This window comes from Taudactylus pleione, unplaced genomic scaffold (assembly GCF_031769625.1).
Source record: "Taudactylus pleione unplaced genomic scaffold, aTauple2 ptg001254l, whole genome shotgun sequence".
NCBI classification, from domain to species: domain Eukaryota; kingdom Metazoa; phylum Chordata; class Amphibia; order Anura; family Myobatrachidae; genus Taudactylus; species Taudactylus pleione.
This window is the reverse complement of record NW_028285654.1, coordinates 240,259-263,201: the sequence shown is the minus strand read 5'-3', so window position 1 is coordinate 263,201 and position 22,943 is coordinate 240,259. Positions and strand designations below refer to the sequence as shown.

The following is a 22,943-nucleotide window of genomic DNA, read 5'->3' as shown; positions in this document are numbered from 1 at the left end:
ATTGTTCAGCTTCCCCACAGGAGAATTAGCACTGTGCTGTCTTCTGGCTCCAGGTCACCAAGGACCAGAAAATTTGTAGAAATACAGAATAAAATATTATAATAATCACAGATTGAAATATCCTTTTCTTCTTTCAGATACACTAATGAGCTGGAGACACTGGACTTGTCGGCTTTATCTTGACATGCGGTTGAGCTTTACAAGCCAATTGATTTGTAAAATATTTGTCTCTTGCTCAATTGGAGTTCTGATAAATGGTTGCAAGGTATCTACATCAGCTAATGTGTTTGCGGAGTTGAAGTGATTCATCTGGATGAGAGTGTAAATGTTGAGCTTTGTGTAGGCGTTCAGTGGGAATTGTTATTATAAAAAAAAAAAAAAAAAATGGTTGCAGAATTCTGCGTTCTCCCTGGGCGATTTAAAGAGCAGAATATCCGATGCACATTGCTGGTTTGGCACCTGCACGCAATGGCAGATAAGTCACATTTTTGGCACACTTTGAATAAAGTAATAAAAAGCTTTACATGTTGTGACAAAAACACTCAAACAGTTGTCAATAGCAGATATATACGCCCCAGGTTTTTAGCTTCTGTAGGGGTTCCATACAAAAAGGTTGACAAATAAAAGTTTGACAATGATTTGGTCGACACCAGATGGTAGACGTTAGGCACTAGGAGGGACGATTAGGGTTAGGGTGAAGATTAGAGATAGAAAAACAAAACAAAATAGTGCCGACCAGTTCCATGTCAACTGATTGAATCTATCGACCTTTTGTGCTGTCTAACTTTTGTCATGTCAACCATTTTCCATTTGGTGTCAACTAAATTAGTGTCAACCTTTTTATTGTCAAGTTTTTGTATCACACCCTTCTGTATTCAGTCTCTCAACGGATTTAGAGGCCTGTTGAGAGTCACTGGGACTACTGAATGTAAGCACTGGGCTAAAAACTATTGTTTTGTAAGAGGGACTTTAGGTCCCCTCCCCCCCCCCCCCCCACTGAGAGAGGAAATAATTTTGTTTAGTTAGAGCCGAGCAGTATTTACTTTTATGTTTTGTTTATTTTTGTGCTGCTAATAAAGCTAGTAGGTCTTGTACCAAGGCCCTGGGCGGGTGTGCTACTACCACTTACCCCAGGAGACGGCACCCTTACCCTGATCATATCACAATGTATAAAGTGACCCCAGGTCCCCCTGCACTCACAAATAATTTAAAGCCATATATGGGATTAAACCAAACTGTTTAAGAGAAAGATTCAATAAAGGTGTATTTAACTAAATGTGTGGTACTTGACAAAAGCACAACTACACCAGATGTACTAATCACAGTTGATGCAACAGGATTTTAGGTTTAAAAAATAATTTTGATTAAAAGAGATCTTCTGCTAGGTGAAATGAGGTTTCATGTTCTTCTTTTAGTAATTAGAGAAAATGAATGATGACTTATTAGCTTAGGGATGGAGAATTGGTAGTTCCCAAACCCTAAGAGGAGAAGACGCTGCTTACACCCTCCTTTGTGGCCCCAGAGAGCAATGTTCTCTATGCCCTCACCGATAGAGTTGGCGTCACGCACCAGCAAATCACCAATGAATACAGAAGGTGTAATCAATCAAGCAAGCGAGGAATAATCAGCCGGTTTGTGTTGGGGAAACGTTTTAGCGCAAATAATTAAACACAAGTGTTCTCCTTACTGATCCTAGTGACAGAAATTTCTGAAGATAAATCACTTCCCAACACCCTGACATCATTATTCCCATACCCATTCATTGAGAAGTCAGAGGACGCACGAAAGACGTAAGTGCCTGCCCTCCTGGGGAGTCGCAAATGATTGTGAATGAGTTTTGGGTGATTTCTGTAAGGAGATGCTATCTGGGAACCGTTGGCCAAACAAGTTATTTTCATCATGGATTATGTAAGGACGATGTCTCTGGAAGTGTGAAATTCCTGCCTTCATGTTCTTATCTTAACAACAGGAGCTGGATACATTAGCGACTCTGCTGTCATTTGGTGCAAGGCTCCAGTTGTATTTATAGCGAAGAGCTGTTATTGCTGGGAGCTTTCCTCCTTTTCTTTTAATTAGCTTTTATGAAGAGATAACATCAAGTGTAGAATTGGTTTTACCTTTTCTATAATGAGGAGATTAAATGGGAACTACTGTACTCTGGATAGTTTTCTCTAGATTCTCACCATGGTGCAGCCAGATTATAGACAGATCAACACATTCTACTACTGGATGATCTTACAGATTTTGCTATGCTATATACCGTATATCTTTATATATAGCTTTTTTCTCTTTCTTTTACATCATGGTGGTCCTTGCTCTCCTGTGGTACAGTACATACATAGAGCACTAACTTTTTACAACCAATTTCTGTATTATTTGCTTGCCGATCAGCAGATACAGCGCGTTCTGCATCAGACGCTCTATGAAACCTTTTTTTTTTTATAAATATTTACCAGACGATTTCAAGAAGGCAGCAGAAGAACCACTGAGGAGAACTCATGGCTGCCTGCAGGGCAAAGAGGGCATTTGCCCGGACACCCTGCATCTAGGGAGTACAGCCATGGCGAAAAGTTTTGAGAATGACACAAGTATTGGGTTTTCACAAAGTCTGCTGCTTCAGTGTTTATGATGGCAATTTGCATATACTCCAGAATGTCATAGAGAGTGATCAGATGAATTGCAATTAATTGCCAAGTCCCTCTTTGCCATGACAATAAACTTAATCCCAAAAACATGTCCACTGCATTTCAGCCCTGCCACAAAAAGACCAACTGACATGTCAGTGATTCGCTCATTAACACAGGTGAAAGTGTTGACGAGGACAAGGCTGGAGATCACTCTGTCATGCTGATTGAGTTAGAATAACAGACTGGAAGCTTTAAAAGGAGAGTGGAGCTTGAAATCATTGTTCTTCCAGTGTTAACCATGGTTACTTGCAAGGAAACATGTGCAGTCATCATTGCTTTGCACAAAAAAGGACTTCACAGACAAGGATATTGCTGCTAGTAAGTTTACACCTAAATCAACTATTTATCTGATCATCAGGAACTTCAAGGAGAGAGGTTCAATAGTTGTGAAGAAGGCTTCAGGGTGCCCAAGAACGTCCAGCAGGCACCAGGACCATCTCCCAAAGTGGATTCAGCTGCGGGATCGGGTCACCACCAGTGAAGAGCTTGCTCAGGAATGGCAGCAGGCAGGTGTGAGTGCATCTTCACGCACAGTGAGGTGAAGACTTTTGGAGGATGGCCTGGTGTCAAGAAGGGCAGCAAAGAAGCCTCTTCTCTCCAGGAAAAATATCAGGGACAGACTGATATTCTGCAAAAGGTACAGGGATTGGACTGCTGAGGACTGGGGTAAAGTTATTTTCTCTGATGAATCCCATTTCAGATTGTTTGGGGCATCTGGAAAATCCGGAGAAGGAAAGGTGAGCGCTACCATCAGACCTGTGTCATGCCAACAGTAACGCATCCTGAGCCCATTCATGTGTGGGCAGGGCTGCCATCAGAAATTGTGGGGTCTGTGACAGTCAAAATAGTCAGGCATCCGTACACCCCCCCCCTCATACAGTACAGACACCGTGAGGCAGAGGAGGGCGTGGGCAGGGCAGGTACGGCTAGTACACCCCCAGACGAGCCCGCGTTGTGCGGCCGCTCACCCCTCCTTACAGCCCTATATATAGAAATGCAACTGCACATGCAGAATATTTGCCTGGTTTGCTGCTGCTAGTTGCCAACGATACACCCCCAAACAGATAAATAGAAACACACACACACACATATATAATATATAATATATATATATATATATATATATATATTTATATTTATTAGGGGTGAGCGGGTTCGGATTTCTGAAATCCGAACCCCCCCGAGCCGAGGCAGATCCGAGTCAGGCTCGACTTTTCCCGCTGACTCGGATCTGAAATCGAGGCAAAACGTCATCATCCCGCCTTCCGAGTCTCGCGGGTTTTGGAACCTATTTAAGGTACCCGCGTCGGCGCCATTTTCTCACTCGGCTGTGGACAGTGAAGAGGGAGGGTGGGAGTTAGGGCTGGCTGGGCTGTGTAGTGTAGTGTAGTGTAGTGTAGTGCAGAGTAGTGTTGTGCTGTGCTGTGCTGCTGTTGTCCACTACTTCAAAGTCCATAGGGGCTGGCTGTGTTGTGCTGTGCTGCTGTTGTTAATAGGGGCTGTGTCCACTACTTCAAAGTCCATAGGGGCTGGCTGGACTGTGTTGTGCAGTCAGTTCTCCATAGGGGCTGTGTCCACTCCAAAGTCCTGTGCAGTGTCCCAGTCCTAAAGGGGTGCTGTAGTGTTGTCCAGGGGGTGCTCTGTCCATCAGGGGTGCTCCCCCCAAGTGCTAAAAAAATAATATATTTTCTGTGTTTGTGAATTGTGTGCGCAGTAGCCGCACGTGCATCAACAAAGTAGTGCCAAGCGTGCGCCTGTGTCATAAGTAAAGGGCCGGCTGGCTTGACCGTTAAAGGGTGCTGTAACCCCCAAAGTACACTCCAGTCCAAACCAAAAAAAAATTATTTTCTGTGTTTGTGAATTGTGTGCGCAGTAGCCGCACGTGCATCAACAAAGTAGTGCCAAGCGTGCGCCTGTGTCATAAGTAAAGGGCCAGCTGGCTTGACCATTAAAGGGTGCTGTAACCCCCAAAGTACACTCCAAACCAAAAAAAAAAATTATTTTCTGTGTTTGTGAATTGTGTGCGCAGTAGCCGCACGTGCATCAACAAAGTAGTGCCAAGCGTGCGCCTGTGTCATAAGTAAAGGGCCGGCTGGCTTGACCATTAAAGGGTGCTGTAACCCCCAAAGTACACTCCAAACCAAAAAAATATATATTTTCTGTGTTTGTGAATTGTGTGCGCAGTAGCCGCACGTGCATCAACAAAGTAGTGCCAAGCGTGTGCCTGTGTCATAAGTAAAGGGCCGGCTGGCTTGAACGTTAAAGGGTGCTGTAGCCCCCAAAGTACACTCCAAACCAAAAAAATATATATTTTCTGTGTTTGTGAATTGTGTGCATTGTGGCTGCACGTGCATCAACAAAGGAGCAGCGCCAAGCGTGCGCCTGTGTCCCATAAGTAAAGAGCCGGCTGGCTCATTTCTTAAAGGGTGGTGTAACCCACAAAGTGCACTACTCTCCAGCAAAACTAAAAAAATATTTTCTGTGTTTGTGTGCGCTTTAGCCGCACGTATATATCAATATAACATAAATGGAGGACCAAACTTTCTCCGATAAAAATAAAATAGGGAAAGATCAAGAACCACTTCCTCCTAGTGCTGTTGCTGCTGCTGGGAGTTGTTCATCATCCCATAGAGGAAGTAGGAACATCACTACTTTTACTAAACAATTGACCCTCCAACAGTCCCTAGCGATGAGGATGAAGTACGACAGCAGTCATCCTGAAGCAAAACGTATAACTGAGGCCTTGACTGCTATGTTGGTGTTAGACGTGCGTCCGGTATCCGCCATTAGTGCAGTGGGATTTAGACAATTGATGGAGGTAGTGTGTCCCCGGTTCCAAATCCCATCTAGATTCCACCTGCATCCTCAAAGCAGCAGCGACAAGCGTGCGTCTGTCTGTTAAAGGGTGGTGACACCCTCAAAGTGTGCTACACAAACAATAAAAATATTGTTCTTTTTCTGTCTTTGTGAATTGTGTGGGCTGTAGCCACACTTGCATCCTCAAAGCAGCAGCGACAAGCGTGCGTCTGTCTGTTAAAGGATTACATCGGTGACAGCATCCAAGTAGGCATGTCAGACAGTCCGTACCTGTACTGGCAGGAAAAAGAAGCAATTTGGAGGTCCCTGTACAAACTGGCTCCATTTTACCTGAGTTGCCCCCCCTCCAGTGTGTACTCCGAAAGAGTGTTTAGTGCAGCCGGGAACCTTGTCAGCGAAAGGCGTAGGAGGTTGCTTCCACAAAATGTGGAGAAGATGATGTTCATAAAATGAATTATCAACTCTTCCAGGGAGACCAGCCTCCAGAACGTACAGAGGGACCTGTGGTTGTGGATTCCAGCGGGGACGAATTAATACTCTGTGAGGATGAGGATGTACACAACACTGAAGAGGGTGAGGAATCGGTGGATGAGGAGGATGAGGACGACATCTTGCCTCCGTAGAGCCAGTTTGTGCAGGGACAGATTAATTGCCAGCTTGTTTTGTGGGGGCCCAAACGAACCAATCATTTCAGCCACAGTCGTGTGGCAGACCCTGGCGCTGAAATGTTTGGTTTGTTAAAGTGTGCATGTCCTGTTTATACAACATAAGGGTGGGTGGGAGGGCCCAAGGACAATTCCATCTTGCACCTCTTTTTTTTCTTTGCATTATGTATAGTTTGGGGCCTAGTTTTTCAAACTGCCATCCTGTCTGCCACTGCAGTGCCACTCCTAGATGGACCACGTGTTTGTGCCGCCCACTTGTATCTCTTAGCATAGTCATCCAGCTACCTCGGTGCAACCTTTTGGACATAAAAACACTATTGTGAGGTGTGAGGTGTTCAGAATAGACTGGAAATTAGTGGAAATTAAGGTTATTGAGGTTAATAATAGCATAGGAGCAGAAAAACCCACAAATTCTGTGATTTTAGCTGTTTTTATGCTTTTTTTCAAAAAAATACAGATCCAAAACACAAAACCCAGAACCCAAAACACGGAAGGGTGGATTTGGCAAAACCAATCCAGATCCAAAACACGAAGATCGATCCAGATCCAAGACACAAAACATGAAAAGTGGCCGGTGCACACCCCTAATTATATATATATATATATATATATATATATATATATATATATATACACATACATACATACATATACATATATATATATACATACACACACATAAACACACACTATAGTTTGTCTAATTCTATACAGCCTAATTGAGTACAGTCGTCTCTCCAGTCCTGCACTCTGATGTTTCTAGCCCCCTTCTGCCTCACTGCAGCCTGCACACAGTGTTGGTCCAGCCAGCCACCTTCTTCCTCAGCCAGGCAGCATGTTAATTATGTTACCTTTTGTTTCAGTTTAGGTCCAGGCTTCTACTCTGTGCTCAGGGTTGTCTGGAAGGGTGCTGCGGCTCCTCTATCTATCATTTAGTGGCGTGGTGATGTCATCATGCGCGCCGGATAATAAACTTTCTTGTTCATGTGGACAGGTCAGGCACCTCTTACATGCCGGGCGAGGCAGTAGCGGTGGGGGGCCCTATTCATTTGCAGCGGGCAGGCATCAGACAGAAGGTTCCTTTGCCTTGCTCTAGTAGCAATAGCGGCGGGTGGGTGGTAGGAGCGGGCCGGGCAACCCTCCTTTGGCGGAGTGCCCAGGCCTGGGACAGTAGTCCCGATAGTCCCCCGTGATGGCGGCCCTGTGTGTGGGGGTTGCTTCTCAGCCAAGGGAGTTGGATCACTCACAATGTTGCCTAAGAACACAGCCATGAATAAAGAATGGTCCCAAAACATCCTCCAAGAGCAACTTCTCCCAACCATCCAAGTACAGTGTGGTGAGGAACAATGCCTCTTCCAGCATGATGGAACACCTTGCCATAAGGCAAGAGTGATAACTAAGTGGCTCAGGGAACAAAACATCAAAATTTTGGGTCCATGGCCAGGAAACTCCCCAGACCTTAATCCCATTGAGAACTTGTGGTCAGTCCTCAAGAGGCGGGTGGACAAACAAATACTCACAAATTCTGACACACTCCAAGCATTGATTAGGCAAGAATGGGCGGCCGTCAGTAAGTATGTGGCTCAGAAGGTGAGTGACAGCATGTCAACCTGGTCGATATCAACCAGGTTACTATACTATACCAGGGGTTCTCAAACTCGGTCCTCAGGACCCCACACAGGTCACGTTTTCCAGGTCACCCAACAGGTGCACAGGTGTAATCATTACTCAGTGACATGTTTTAAAAGGTCCACAGGTGGAGTTAATTATTTCATTTGATTCAGTGTTGAGATATGGAAAACATGCACTGTTTGGGGTCCTGAGGACAGAGTTTGAGAACTTGTGTACTATACAATAGTGTTGGTGAGTTGGTGCTGTGCTGGATGATCTATATCGATCATCCAGCACACCAGGAGGGTGCAGGACGATCAGACAGCGATATCGTTATCACTGTCTGATCGCTCCGTGTGTATGCACCATTACAGTCACTAAGTGACACAAACATGACATACTCAGCTCCTCTGCTGCTAGAGGGCCATTGCAGCTGCTACATCACCAGTCACCACTGCAGCCAAGAGATAACTCTACACACCAACAGGCTTATAGTACATAGCACACTCATTTACCTGATCGATGCAGGTCAGAAGCTGCTCTCCATGCAGGGACTTGTCACATCCTCCAGGAGTCAGGTCTTAGCCTGCTCCTCTCTCCCCTCACTGCTGGTGCATAGAATCTGAGAGGAGGTAAGACCACCACCAGGCCTCGCATCCGGCTGCCACTCCTCTCTTGCCGTTTTGGCTGTTCCCCTATGGTTACTGATAGATCCCCTTCAGTAGATGTACCCTGACATCATCAGTTACTATCCACGTGGATACCGATTGGGAATAGCAATCGCCATGCCTGAAGCATGGAGAGCATAGCGAGCCCGCAAGAGTGCAAATTTTTACAATTAACAGAGCTTTAAAGGGCATAGAACAGCACTTCCACCCTCACTGTACGTCACGTCCGGTACATTCACTGAAGGGGATTTATACACAACCGTTCCCCTATACCACACACCAGCCACCTCACACAGCACAGAGCCCATGTGCAGGGGAAGTCTCCAAATCAGTGCCAGCTGCTGGGAAGAGGAGCGGGGATGGGAGGAGTCACCAGTCCCTGCTCCACCTGCAGGGTGCTGCCTGATTGTATGTGGCCAGCTGTATGGAACACGCAGGGAGGGGGGAACGAGATAGAGGCAAATGAAGGGCACAGCCATTTGGTGGCCCAGTGGGAAATGTCCCATGATCCCGGTGGCCCAATCCACCCATGGGTTACACCTTCCTACATCCATCACTTCTGACTCCTATACCACCACTTACACCAACATTGTCATCTATAGCATACAGTGGGGGAGATTCAATTGTTTTAAGGCATGATAATTAATGAGCGCCCAGTGTCGCAATTCAATTGTTCTGGGCACTCATTAATTACCGCCCTCTTCACCCTGGGTTTAGCCGTGTAAAACAGCTAAACCCATCTAAATTTCTGGTTAGGGCGCGTGAATTGCAGTTAGCGCGCCCTAACCAGGAGGTTTCTCACACATTTCTGCTCGCACCCTCCTGAGGGAGCGAGCAGAAATGCCAGTGCCGGCGGCTATCACGCCCTAATGGAGCAACAATTTAATTGCTCCATCGGGCATCTTAGAAAAAAAGCAACCGGCAAATCAATTGAATTCCCCCCAATGAATAGGACTTAGGCATTTTACATTGCTGCCAACTGTGTGTTATTGGGAACAGTACTGTAGGCAGAGTTTCCCCAGATTAAAAATGTAGCAGATGGGACTACAGCTCCAGGCCATAAAAATATTCCCATCATCATGACGGAATCAGTATGAAAAACCGGTGGCTGAAGAGCAAACTAACCCACCCCCCAACTTTCCTCCAAATAGTTGGTTGGTTGGAATGGAAATCAGCTAGTGTTTGGGAGCCAATGACAATCAGCAATTTGCTCCCAAACACGGGTAAACAGATTAAAGCTGTTCAGACAAGTTGTTTTAAAAAAACAGATTTAACCAACTTTCCTGGACAACCTGTTACTTCGTGTTTCCTGGCGTGTTGGAGCCATGGCTGATTATCATTTGCTCCCATGCATTACCGGATTTTCATTCCAAACCACCAATTAGTTGGATGGTTGGGGGGGGGGGGGGGGTTTGGTATGGTGTATGGGCAGCTTTAGGCACGGTCACCTCCACCAACTATAGCAGAGAGTTTGCAGGATGCCCCATTTGCTGCACCTGATGCTGAAGGTAATATGACAGGGCCTCTGCATATTATAAAGCACCTGTATCACTGACAGTCTAATGACTAACAATAATTATCCTATGAAACAGACGCCTTACAGGGAAATTACACACAAACTATGATTTCATGTATATGTATCCAAATCATTTATTGCTTGTTGAGGTGTTTTGACTTTAATAAATGCATAATAAACTTTTCTTGTTTTGTAGTTAGTTACCCTTGGCTGATGAGTTTGCTCGGGAATGGGTATGTAATGCCGGCTTTCTGGATACCTCCTGTCACAATACCGACAGTGGCATCCCAATGGTAGTCTACTTACCTTCCCACCTTACCCTCTTAACCCTAACCCTCCCATCTTGTAGCCCAACCCTCCCCGTTAGTGCCTAAACCTAACCCTCCCCCCCCTTAGTGCCTAACGATAACACTCACCAGTGGTGCCCAACTGTAACCCTCCCCCCAAGAGGTGCCTAAACCTAACCCTCCCCCCCCCTTAGTGCCAAACCCTAACCCCCCCCCAGTGGTGCCTAACTGTAACCCTCCCCCCAAGAGGTGCCTAACCCTAACCCCTCCCAGTGGTGCCTAACTGTAACCCTCCCCCCAAGAGGTGCCTAACCCTAACCCCCCCCAGTGGTGCCTAACTGTAACCCTTCCCACAAGAGGTGCCTAAACCTAACCCTCCCCCCTAGAGGTAACAAAACATTTGAATACTGCTTATGTGACAAATGATCAATATAAGGACTGTGTACATCACAGATGTATATATATTATATAGGGTGACACTTTGCAGTCACAGAATGACAGAGGTAAGACAGAATGTAGTGTTCCTGTGCTAGACAGCTGCAGTTATGACGACGCTCCCTCGTCCTGCTTTCACGGGTCAGCTTATTGATGGTTCAGACATTAAACTCTATAAATGTCTGTTTTGTACATACTTGGTATATGTGCTGTAGTCATTGCTGCAGGGTTACCTAGGCCGCCACACTTGCCGTCTTGTTGATTAAGTGGCGAGGCTTTGACGTAAAGATAGCTTCCGTGCTGTGAGGAGGTAATTATCATTCATTTTCACAACTGAAGAGTTCGTGGCTACAGAGAGATGAGCCTGTAACCGGCTCTGCAAGGAGCAGGGAATCTCGCAGCCACCAAAGATGGCGATTTGGTTATAGAGGTGGTATAAGAATGCCCAAATATCGGGCATTACAGTATCTACATCAGTAACCCAGTGCAAAAGTATTCACACCCACAATCAAGTTTCTATTTTACTGAATAATAAAATCTACACTAACATTTTGTTCAGAGATTTTTTTTCTATCAAAGCATCAACACTTTGATTGTAATGTGACATTGTTTTAGGATTATAAAAAACCATCTCCAAGCAGCAAAACCACAGAACAATAGGAACGTATCATATTTCTTAGCTGCCATCCTACAAATCATTACATTACCTATCAGTATTGCTGCCAATCACAGAGACTTTCTGCATGACGTGATGGGGGAGAGGAGGGCGGATAGAAAATCAGCTCTGAGGGGTGGTCCTAAGCCCCTCTGCTCTCTACGGGGCCTATTTATCAAATATTTGTGGGATTTTCCCTGAAAACAGTATTTGCAGGTATCCTCTGAATGTACCATGGAGGGAACGGCGCAGGTATCCCCTGAATGTACCATGGAGGGAACGGCGCAGGTATCTCCGGGATCTGCTGTGGTCCCACCATTTCCGTCAGCAGTCGCAGCCCCCATAGGTTTCTGTGTCAGATTTACCGTAGTTTGACCCATGTAGGTAACTCCATTTCCAGATGGTGTTATTCTATTGTAGCCTATAAGCTACTCCGGAACCCTCCCCGGCATTGGCCGCCACACATGCATCGGACTGCCGATACGGTAACTTCACTCCGAATACACATCACAGGGACCCTGTCACTGCGGATGTATAATAATACATTCGGGCAGCATATAATTACTTATTGCCAAGAATAGTGGCAAAATAAATTCTAATAATATCTATAATTCGGTCTAACAACAAGGGGAGAATATTCCCTCCATAATGGCAAATATCCACTAGACGAGAAAAATGGGCAATTGAATTATTACGACATCATTATCGTTCATTAATCGTGCAGTAAAATGCTGGCAACGACCAGTGATGCGCGTTCCCGTTGGTCGTTGTCGGCATTGGTCAATGGCTGAACATGCCGGCCAAACTGTCGATACCAACATATCGTTCAGTGTGGGCACATTATCCACTGCACAGGATGATGAACGATTGCAATGTTGTAATCGTACAGTCGTTCCACTCTCGTGTAGGGGATACGCACCTTAAGAAGGGATTTTTCAAACTTTGACTCTTAAGTGTGTTAAATAGGCTAAAATGTTTCCTCCCCCTGTGCAATATCCTGACTGACCGTCTCATTGTGGCTGTAGCACAGATCATATTCAAACTAGGAACAGCGTCACTCAGGGGACTTTCTGCAACAGGTAGCGCAGGTGGCGGGATTTTCCAATGTTTCAGGTCATTTTATTCAAACTTTCCTCAGGGATACATTTAAAAAAAATACAAAAAGCTCACCTTAAATACTTTCACCCTAAGAGTGTCCATCGGCATCATCCGGTCCCCTTCCAGTGATGTCATCAGTGTGCGCAATGCTGCCCGACATCACCATGTCTGCAATGTCAAGCCCGACTGGGCGGTTGCCTAGAAACCCAGGACACAATCATGAGTAAAAACCTCTACCAGTTAGAGAAACTATATGACATTATGTACTGCGCATCGGTACTTATAAATAAAGATAAGGGGCAGTGTCAAAGCAAATCTAGAATTAATAACAGTAATCTACAAAGGTCTCTTTTGGTATGTGGTAGATTAAAAAGCTTTTACTGGTAAATGTGTGTGTATCATAGGAACATTATCAAACACTCCTTTAAGGTGAAACACATAGTGCTTAGGTTAACCCAGTACATCAGGGGTTAAGCAATAACCCAACAACAAAATAAAATATAAATAAAATTATATGTCCCCATTATGGGAACAATTGTAAACACACATATTTAACACTTATAAACTGGATGCATGCACTCACTAATTGTATGAATAGTTTGATCAGTAAGCATACATCATTAAGGCTAGCCCTCTGATGACATCTCTAATGACACACATTAGCAGGTCCGGCAACAGGGGATTACAAAGAGTACACTTGTTCTGGTCAACAAGATTCTGAGGGGCCCCAGCCACTCATGAATCTCGGGAGCCCAGTTCATGTGTCCCCCTAGCCTCTGCAGGGCACAGAGACACGGACAGACAGAGTGAGTCGGAGAAAGGCCACGCCACCTCCGGCAGCCCGGAACAAAATAGTTTTATTGGTGCCAGCAGCGTGCGCGACATCATGATCTCACGCCGCTGGGGCACAGAGCGAAGAGCCAGGCTGGCTTTGAGGCTGAGAGACCCAGGGTCTGGCTTTGAGGCCGAGAGACCCAGGGTCTGGGGAATGAAGCAGAGACACAGGGTCTTGGGAATGAAGCTGAGAGACACAGTGGGGGTCATTCAGACCCGCTCGCGAGCACAGGACGCTCGCAAGCGGGTCGATGTTGCCCCACTGCGCATGCAGACGGAGGGAGCTCCGTTGTGCGTATGCGCAAGACCCGGATAGCGACGGGCTCTCAGTCGCTCCGGGTCTCGCACCAAAGGGGGCGTGCTGTCGATGTTGATTGACAGCATGCCCCCTTTGGTGGGCGTGCTGGCGGCGTGGCTGCCAGACGGAGGCGTTCCCATGGGAACGCCTACCGTCTGAAGCCGGCCCCACTGACATCACTAGTGATGTCAGTGGGAGTGATTTTGGCTCTGAGAGCCAAAATCACTCCAGGGCTTGCGGCAGCGAGACCCTACTGCAGGGTCTCAGTCGCATGCCCGATGGTCGCGATGGTCTTGACCATCGCGACCATCATCATGGACGCTCGCATAAGCTGTGGATGGTCACCCACAGCTAATCGAGCGTACGCTCCATTTTCATGGAGGAGGGCCCTGATTCAGAGCGAGCGCTCTGGTCAGAGCGTTCGGCTCTGAATCAGGCCCAGTGTTGGGAGATCTAGCTGAAAGACACGGGTGGGGAATGAAGCTGAGAGACACAGAGGAGATGAGTGGATGGCTGGAGATGGAGAGACATAGGGAGAAGAGGCTGGAGACACATGGATGGTGCTGGAGAGATGAGGGTTAAAGCTTGTGCAACCCAGGCAAGGATGAGGCTGGAGAGACACGGGGGATAAGGTTGAGAGACACAGTTGGGGATGAGGCAATGGCCGACCTGCATGAACCTACTGGGAGGGGATAGGGGGCCCAAGATTTCTGTTGCCAGCCCTGCACATTAGGGTATGGCCTAGTGACGTACCGACCGTGCTCCCAAATCCATCCGCTATCCAGCTTCCAGCCTACCAGGATTGTACAGGAAGTACTTACAGCGTGGTGCAAGACCTCCACCGGCTCTAGCCGCATATGTACATAGTAAGGGGAGGTACGGAAGCAACTGAACTGCATTTGGTGATAAGCACTAATGTATTCTATATTTGGTGGAGCATTTCCTACAGGGTTGAGGTTTTATGTGGTATTTTATTACATTAAAATAATGTTGTTATTGCACTATGGAGCGCTCCTGTTATGCTTTTTATTGACAGATACTACACCAGTGGGATTTTGGGATTCATTTATATAAAAGAGGGAGCTGAGATCCAGAACAGAGAACATTGGCGCTGTAAGTACTTCCACTGCATTTGTGATGTGCTGGGACTGTTTCACAGAGGTGTCACAAGGGGGGTGTGGGGGATGTGGACCCATCTTCCAGGGGGTGACCCAAATATGCCGGCTCCTCTGCAGCGACAGGGAGCCACTGACATTATTGTGCAGCACCTGGCTTCTGTCACTGGGGAGGAGCCGGCAGTGCAGGCACAGTCTCAGGCGGATTTAGACCTCATGGGGCCCTAAGCAAGATACCAATTAGGGGCCCCCCTTCCTCAAACAATCCATAACACTATTTTCATTCCCGATTTATTTCCCTTACATTATTCGCCATTTTTCCTCCTTATATTCAACTTTTTATAACTTTAAGCATTACTGACATCACAAACATATAGGCCGTATTCAATTGCCGGCGAAAAGTCCCAAACTTTTCACCGTCATCACCAGTTTTGCCTCCGGAAAAGTATCGCGCTCGTCCCCGCGATTGGCCCTATGCAATTGCAAAGGACGCAAGATCGCATCCCGGAGAAACTTAGATCAGGGAAAAGTCCAAATCAGCCGGACACCCCCCAAAAGATGCACAGCCATTGGGGATCACTATGGATACCCCCGAATAGCCCTGCTAAAGGTATTTGGGGTACTTAATGGTCTCAGTAGGTGCTATTTAGCGTATTTTCATATGGGGTGGAAAATAGCATTTAGCAATATTTTTTCTTCAAAATAACTAGTCCCCGCAAATTTGGGGTACATGAAAATGGGGGTCAGCATATTTAATAGTTGCTAAAGTAAAGTTTTAAAAATCATGGAAAAACCACCTGCCGCAAACACCTGCAAAGAAAAGAAAACACCTGGGGCATACTTGGGGACCCCCCTGGAGTCTATTTCGCTAGTTTTTATGTTTATCCCCCAACTTTGCACTTTTGCCCCCCAAAATGAATACTTTTTGGGGGTGTTCTAATGGTTTTTCTTTACTTTTTTTTTTTTTTAAGCAGTTTTCCTTTGGGGGACTGTCCTAACACTGCACAGGGGTTCCAGCAACTTTGCACCCCAAAACTGCACTTTTTTCTGCCCCCTTTCAGAGGCAAATCTTTTCCGCCTATCTGAATGCATTGACTATCTGCTTAGGCGAAAAGTAATTGCAATTGAATTGGGCGGAAAGTTTCCGACAGGCGAAATGACGTCAGAACGGCTTTTCATAGGCAATTGAAAACGGCCCTAAAAAGGAACATAAAAAGTATTTTATTAAAACTTTGAACACCAGTGCGAGGTGTCTCGGCACCCAGCTCCGTCCCATACTCCCCCTCCGCCCCTTCCTCACTGCACCCTTCCCCTGAGCTTAAAATAATAACGGCAATAGGTGGGTGGAGTGCGGAGATCTTCTAAAGCTGGACCCCAACGCCTCTGTGCGTCCGCACGTATGGATCATGCCTGGAGACGGCCCTGCCCCCCCCTGCTGCAAACAGTAATGGTACTGTCAGGCACCTCACCACCCATAGCCCTCCTCCCTTGCTGAAGACAATAGAGGCGCCAGCAGACAACTTACCTCCCATACGCAAATCCTGAGTCAGCAGAGCGCCTCACTGTCTTCCTGTTCTCCTCTCCTCACTCGGTCTCTGTGCATGTGATGTGCACACAGTGACACAGTGCAGGAGAGGAGGAGACAGAGTGGTGCGCGCTATCTAATGCGCGTTGAGAGTGACATTTACAGCCTGTCTGCTGGAGCCTGGCAGCAAGCAAATGTCCTCTGCGGCTGAACTGCTCCATTATACATCCCAGGCAGCCATGCCCCCTGGGACCTGCTGGGCCCTAAGCGTGTGCCAGGATTGTCTAGCAGTAAATCCGCCTCTGGTCCCAGGGGGTTTCCCAGCATCTCCGGGAATGCAGGGCACGCCCCAGGAGTAATGTAAATTCCTTCCTCAGAGCCCCTTCCCATGAGACCCCTTTTAAGAGGTGGGGGCTGTTTACCGCAGCGGGTGTCATTGACCCCGGTGCAGCCACTGCTGTTTCACAATATTGTGTGGACTTTATATTATGTTCCTTACAGTGTAATCCTGGAGCTCGTGGACTTAGTGGGCGGGGTGCCTCCTGTATAGCATTTTGTATGCTGTGCATCCCGCCAGCGATCTCTTGCATACTGGCATTTAGTAACGCTGTATGCATGATCATTTAAGCAAAAGGACAGTGTTTCCGATAAGAGCAGTTCTTTGCGATGTCAGGACTTTCTGGTTTATGACCCAGGAGTCACTCTGCACATGTGCGAACAGAGTACAACTGACCGCAGGCAGTTTTAAGCTAAGAAATCAAATAAAACTTTAAAAAAAAAAGCACCAACTAAACATAAATCTTCCTGACTGACAACTACAAAAACATTGGAAGTGTCAGCAAGTATCGCTCACTACTGAGTAGCAGGTTCCCACTCACAGAAAGCAGGGATGCGCTATCCTCAAACATCCAGTCAAACAACAGAAAATGCTATTTACAGAGGTTTGACCATATTCCCCGTATTCATCAAGCTCCAGAAAGCAAAAACCATTCTTCCAGATAGGCAAAGACATCTATATGTAACTTGCTTAATAGAAGCCTTGGGGCATCTTACAGCAGACGTACCAATAGGATCCCTCCCAGTGTCACCTGCTGCTCGCGCATGAGCTGGCTGACGGCCGCACCGAAGGAGTCCCAGGTTATAAACCCAGATGTTCGCACAAAGCAAAGGACAACTTCTCAGAATCATTCTGTGTTGGGTGCAAACCAAAAAAAGAACAACAGTGTCCTGGTCGACACAATGCCTCCGTGGAGTCATTCAAAGTCTTTACTGAAGTAACTTGATTGATCAATGTGGCGATAATACAGTGAAATTGAAAAAATGTGACCTCCTAGGGACAGTTGCTGTCTCTGAGGCTGCTTCCTTGATTCCAGACATTACAAAAAGTCTCCAGCATGAAGGTCCTGACCTGTTGTCTGATGTGAGGAAATACAGCCAAAAAGAAATGTGTGCAGCTACAGAGAATGCCAGGCTAGAGGTTCATAGAAAAGGGTTAAGGCCCCCATACATCAGCAATCTGAAAACCACAATTGAACAATTTGAAGATTTATTGCCCGATCTTAGGATTTCCCAATTGAGCAATCTGCGCCCATACACTACAGATCTTTTCCAGTGATTTGCAGATCGATTTCAGCAAACACAGATCTGGCAATCTTGAAAGGCCCATAAAGGCCCATCATTTTGCTAGAAACGGTCTGCAAATCTGCTGATCATGTCCATACACTAGCAATCTACAGCCCCAATCGATCTGTGAAATCCAACATGTTGGACAATCTGATTAAACAATTCCAATCACTTTTTGGTTGCAATCTGCGATCTGTGAAGCCCATACATTGCAGATTTTTATACACAATCGATTGCAAATTGCACGATTGCTGCAATCCATCTCTGATGTATGGGGGCCTTGAGAAGTTTTTCAAATGGAAATTTTTTTTGCGAAAGTTAAAAGTATTATCAAACAACTGCTGAGCGATTTACGGAAACCTATAAAAGTGCCATCAAGTCAGAATAAAAAGAAAAGACCCAGAAACTTGGATGATGAGTCCGCCAGATGATAGAAAAGTCTGGATTATATTCATGGATGTGGTGAAGGGCCCTGATGTGAAAATAAAAATGCTTCATCCCAACTTGCTCATCTCAGAGGTTTTGAGGTGGGAAGGGGGATGGGTTGCAATACCAAACTAGGTGGCGACAGTGAGCCATGGATTCTGTATGTGATTGGAGGAATCCGCCCACTCAGGAAAGAAAAGAGGTGTGACCACACCTAATGGCTGCTAGGGATGGGCATCGGAAGCCTGGCCTCGAATGATTGCAGGGGTCCTGGCATCAAATCCAGCGATGTGATGGTAACTAGTCATCGCATTGCAACTACTCGATGGTATAACCATCGGAATTGTAAAGCAGTGGGCGGGCCGCGATAATTAAATTATGCTGCCACGTCCCCGCACCAGCCACCATCACACCCCCCTGCAGCGTTGACCTAGCTGTCCCCTCCTGCGGGGGGCAGCCAGAAAGTCGGCGAGCATGCCATTACCAGACTCCACACTTCCAGCTTTATTAATATGCAGTGGATTTTCTGCAGAAGGAATATTCCGCAATTAGTTTATCATAGGGCTTAAGCACTGCCGGCTACATGTCAGCGCAGAGCGGCCGTTACCCCCTAATACATATGCATCAGCCTCGCCATGCACACAATATGGGATAGAAGGGATATAAGAGGCTTAGAGCTGTATTATGTATCTGTACAGACACAGATTCTCCATGATACATTAATGCAAAGGAATCTGCAGGTCTGGAAAGAATCTGTCTGTGATAATGAGATCCCGGGAACTTCACCCATGAAAAACTGACACCATTAAAATAAGATGAACAAGTTTTATCTGGTGCAGGTCCCTGTGATCCACGTCTCCAAACAGAGGAGATAAATCCGTAATATCATGATCATGAGGAGCTGGCAGCATGTTCCATGCAAGCTACATGAATTGGGGTTTTATATTATTGGGGACACGGTGAAGCACCTTAAAGGCCCCCTCTCTGTTCTTCTGAGGGTGTGCCGTGGGCACGGTTCCAGCACAATGATGTAGCGTCAGGGTAAGGAAGGGACAGAAGATCTGATGCGTATAACTCTGATGGTGGCCAATGGGCGCATGCTCAGGATCTGTACTGCGAACAGTGATCTCTCAGAGAGACCCCTAAGGAACAACATGATTGACCTGCTGCGGCCATTTGGGGAGGGGCAGTGACCGTTTCACAAAACTCATACCTCCCTACTGCCCCGATTTCAGCACCCATGTTAAGCCTTCAGAAACCTACTGCGGCATTACCATGTCCTAAGACGCAGCAGCGATGCAAATAGCGCACATCTGTGAATCGGGCCCATAGACGGATTATCACCAACGCATGTCCATCAGTCACATACGGATATGACCTGAGCATTAGTGACATTGTAACAGCCCTTTATAGATGTGGTTGTGAAGCTGGGGCTACAGGTGGGGCTCCTCTTAGTTTTGGACAGCATTGTAGCCCCAGCCAAACAGCCGCAACTGCCCCGTTATATTTCCCTGTTGTAAGAACACATGTAGCATATTTGCCTACTTTTGAAAAACACTTTGAGGGAGATTGCAGATAGCCGTAGAATGCACCGCGCGCATCCCGGCATGCCGTTGTGGGGGCGTGGTCTGCTCCACCCAAAGGGCGTTTCTAACTCCACTTATAGGAGTATATATATTCCTATAAGCTGATACCCCAGCGCCCCCACTGACATTTACTGTATATAGCTTTGCAGCAATGACATTAACACTCAATCTCCCCCTGTCACATTCACATTAATAGATCCCCTCCAAACACACATTACTAGATCCCCTCCACACACACACTACTAGATCCCCCCCACACACACACACTACTAGATCCCACACACACATTACTAGATCCCCCCACACACACATTACTAGATCCCCCCACACACACATTACTAGATCCCCCCACACACACATTACTAGATCCCCCCACACACACACATTACTAGATCCCCCACACACACATTACTAGATCCCCCCACACACACATTACTAGATCCCCCCACACACACATTACTAGATCCCCCCACACACACATTACTAGATCCCCCCACACACACATTACTAGATCCCCCCACACACACATTACTAGATCCCCCCACACACACATTACTAGATCCCCCCACACACACATTACTAGATCCCCCCACACACACATTACTAGATCCCCCCACACACACATTACTAGATACCCCCACACACACATTACTAGATCCCCCCACACACACATTACTAGATCCCCCCACACACACATTACTAGATCCCCCCACACACACACACATTACTAGATCCCCCCACACACATTCACATTACTAGATCCCCCCCCCACACACGCACACACACACACACAACTAGATCCCCTACACACACACATTACTAGATCCCCTACACACACATTACTAGATACCCCCACACACACATTACTAGATACCCCCACACACACACACATTACTAGATCCCCCCACACACACACACATTACTAGATCCCCCCACACACATTCACATTACTAGATCCCCCCACACACATTCACATTACTAGATCCCCCACACACATTCACATTACTAGATCCCCCCCCCCCACACACGCACACACACACACAACTAGATCCCCTACACACACACACACACATTACTAGATCCCCTACACACACTACTAGATCCCCTCCACACACACCAACTACTAGATCCCACACACACACTACTAGATCCCACACACACACACTACTAGATCCCACACACACACACTACTAGATCCCAAACACACACACTACTAGATCCCACACACACTACTAGATCCCACACACACTACTAGATCCCACACACACTACTAGATCCCACACACACTACTAGATCCCACACACACAATACTAGATCCCACACACACAATACTAGATCCCACACACACAATACTAGATCCCACACACACACACATTACAAGATTCCCCCCACACACACACACATTACTAGATTCCCCCCACACACATTACTAGATCCCCCCACACACATTACTAGATCCCCTCAACACAAATTCACATTACTAGATCCCCTCAACACACTCTACTAGATCCCCTACAAACACTACTAGATCCCCTACACACACTACTAGATCCCCTACACACACACTACTAGATCCCCTACACACACACTACTAGATCCCCTACACACTACTAGATCCCCCCACACGCATTACTAGATCCCCCCACACACACACATTCACATTACTAGATCCCCCACACACACATTCACATTACTAGATCCCCTAAACACACATTCACATTACTAGATCCCCTACACACATTCACATTACTAGATCCCCTACACACACATTCACATTACTAGATCCCCCACACACATTCACATTACTAGATCCCCTACACACACACATTCACATTACTAGATCCCCTACACACACACACATTCACATTACTAGATCCCCTACACACACACATTCACATTACTAGATCCCCTACACACACACACACTCACATTACTAGATCCCCTACACACACACACACACATTACTAGATCCCCTACACACACACACACACACACACACATTACTAGATCCCCTACACACACACATTACTAGATCCCCTACACACACACATAACTAGATCCCCTACACACACACACACATTACTAGATCCCCTACACACACACACAACTATATCCCCTACACACACACATTACTAGATCCCCTACACACACTACTAGATCACACACACACACACATTACTAGATTCCCCCCACACACATTACTAGATCCCCCCACACACATTACTAGATCCCCCCACACATTACTAGATCCCCCCACACACATTACTAGATCCCCTACACACACACATTCACATTACTAGATCCCCTACACACACACATTCACATTACTAGATCCCCTACACACACACATTACTAGATCCCCTACACACACACACACATTACTAGATCCCCTACACACACACACACATTACTAGATCCCCTACACACACATTACTAGATCCCCTACACACACTACTAGATCACACACACACATTACTAGATTCCCCCCACACACATTACTAGATCCCCCCACACACATTACTAGATCCCCCCACACACATTACTAGATCCCCCCACACACATTACTAGATCCCCCCACACACATTACTAGATCCCCTACACACACACATTCACATTACTAGATCCCCTACACACACACATTCACATTACTAGATCCCCTACACACACACATTCACATTACTAGATCCCCTACACACACTACTAGATCCCCCCCCACACACACACACATTACTAGATCCCCCCCACACACACACATTACTAGATCCCCCCCACACACACACATTACTAGATCCCCCACACACACACACATTACTAGATCCCCCACACACACACACATTACTAGATCCCCCACACACACATTACTAGATCCCCCACACACACACACACATTACTAGATCCCACACACACACACATTACTAGATCCCCCCACACACACACACATTATTAGATCCCCCACACACACACACACATTACTAGATCCCCCACACACACGCACATTACTAGATCCAACACACACACACACATTACTAGATCCCCCACACACACGCACATTACTAGATCCAACACACACACACACATTACTAGATCCACACACACA

At 46.5% G+C, this 22,943-nt stretch overlaps 1 long non-coding RNA gene across 1 annotated transcript in view; it reads right to left on the bottom strand.

Annotated features, from left to right (window-relative positions):
* The window catches only part of LOC148450924 (uncharacterized), a 78,481-nt gene that overhangs the window by 12,214 nt on the left and 43,324 nt on the right, over positions 1-22,943 (bottom strand). Inside the window, exon 2 of the long non-coding RNA XR_015875195.1 lies at positions 12,512-12,637. This is a non-coding gene — a long non-coding RNA (uncharacterized LOC148450924). The remainder of the gene's footprint in view (positions 1-12,511; positions 12,638-22,943) is intronic.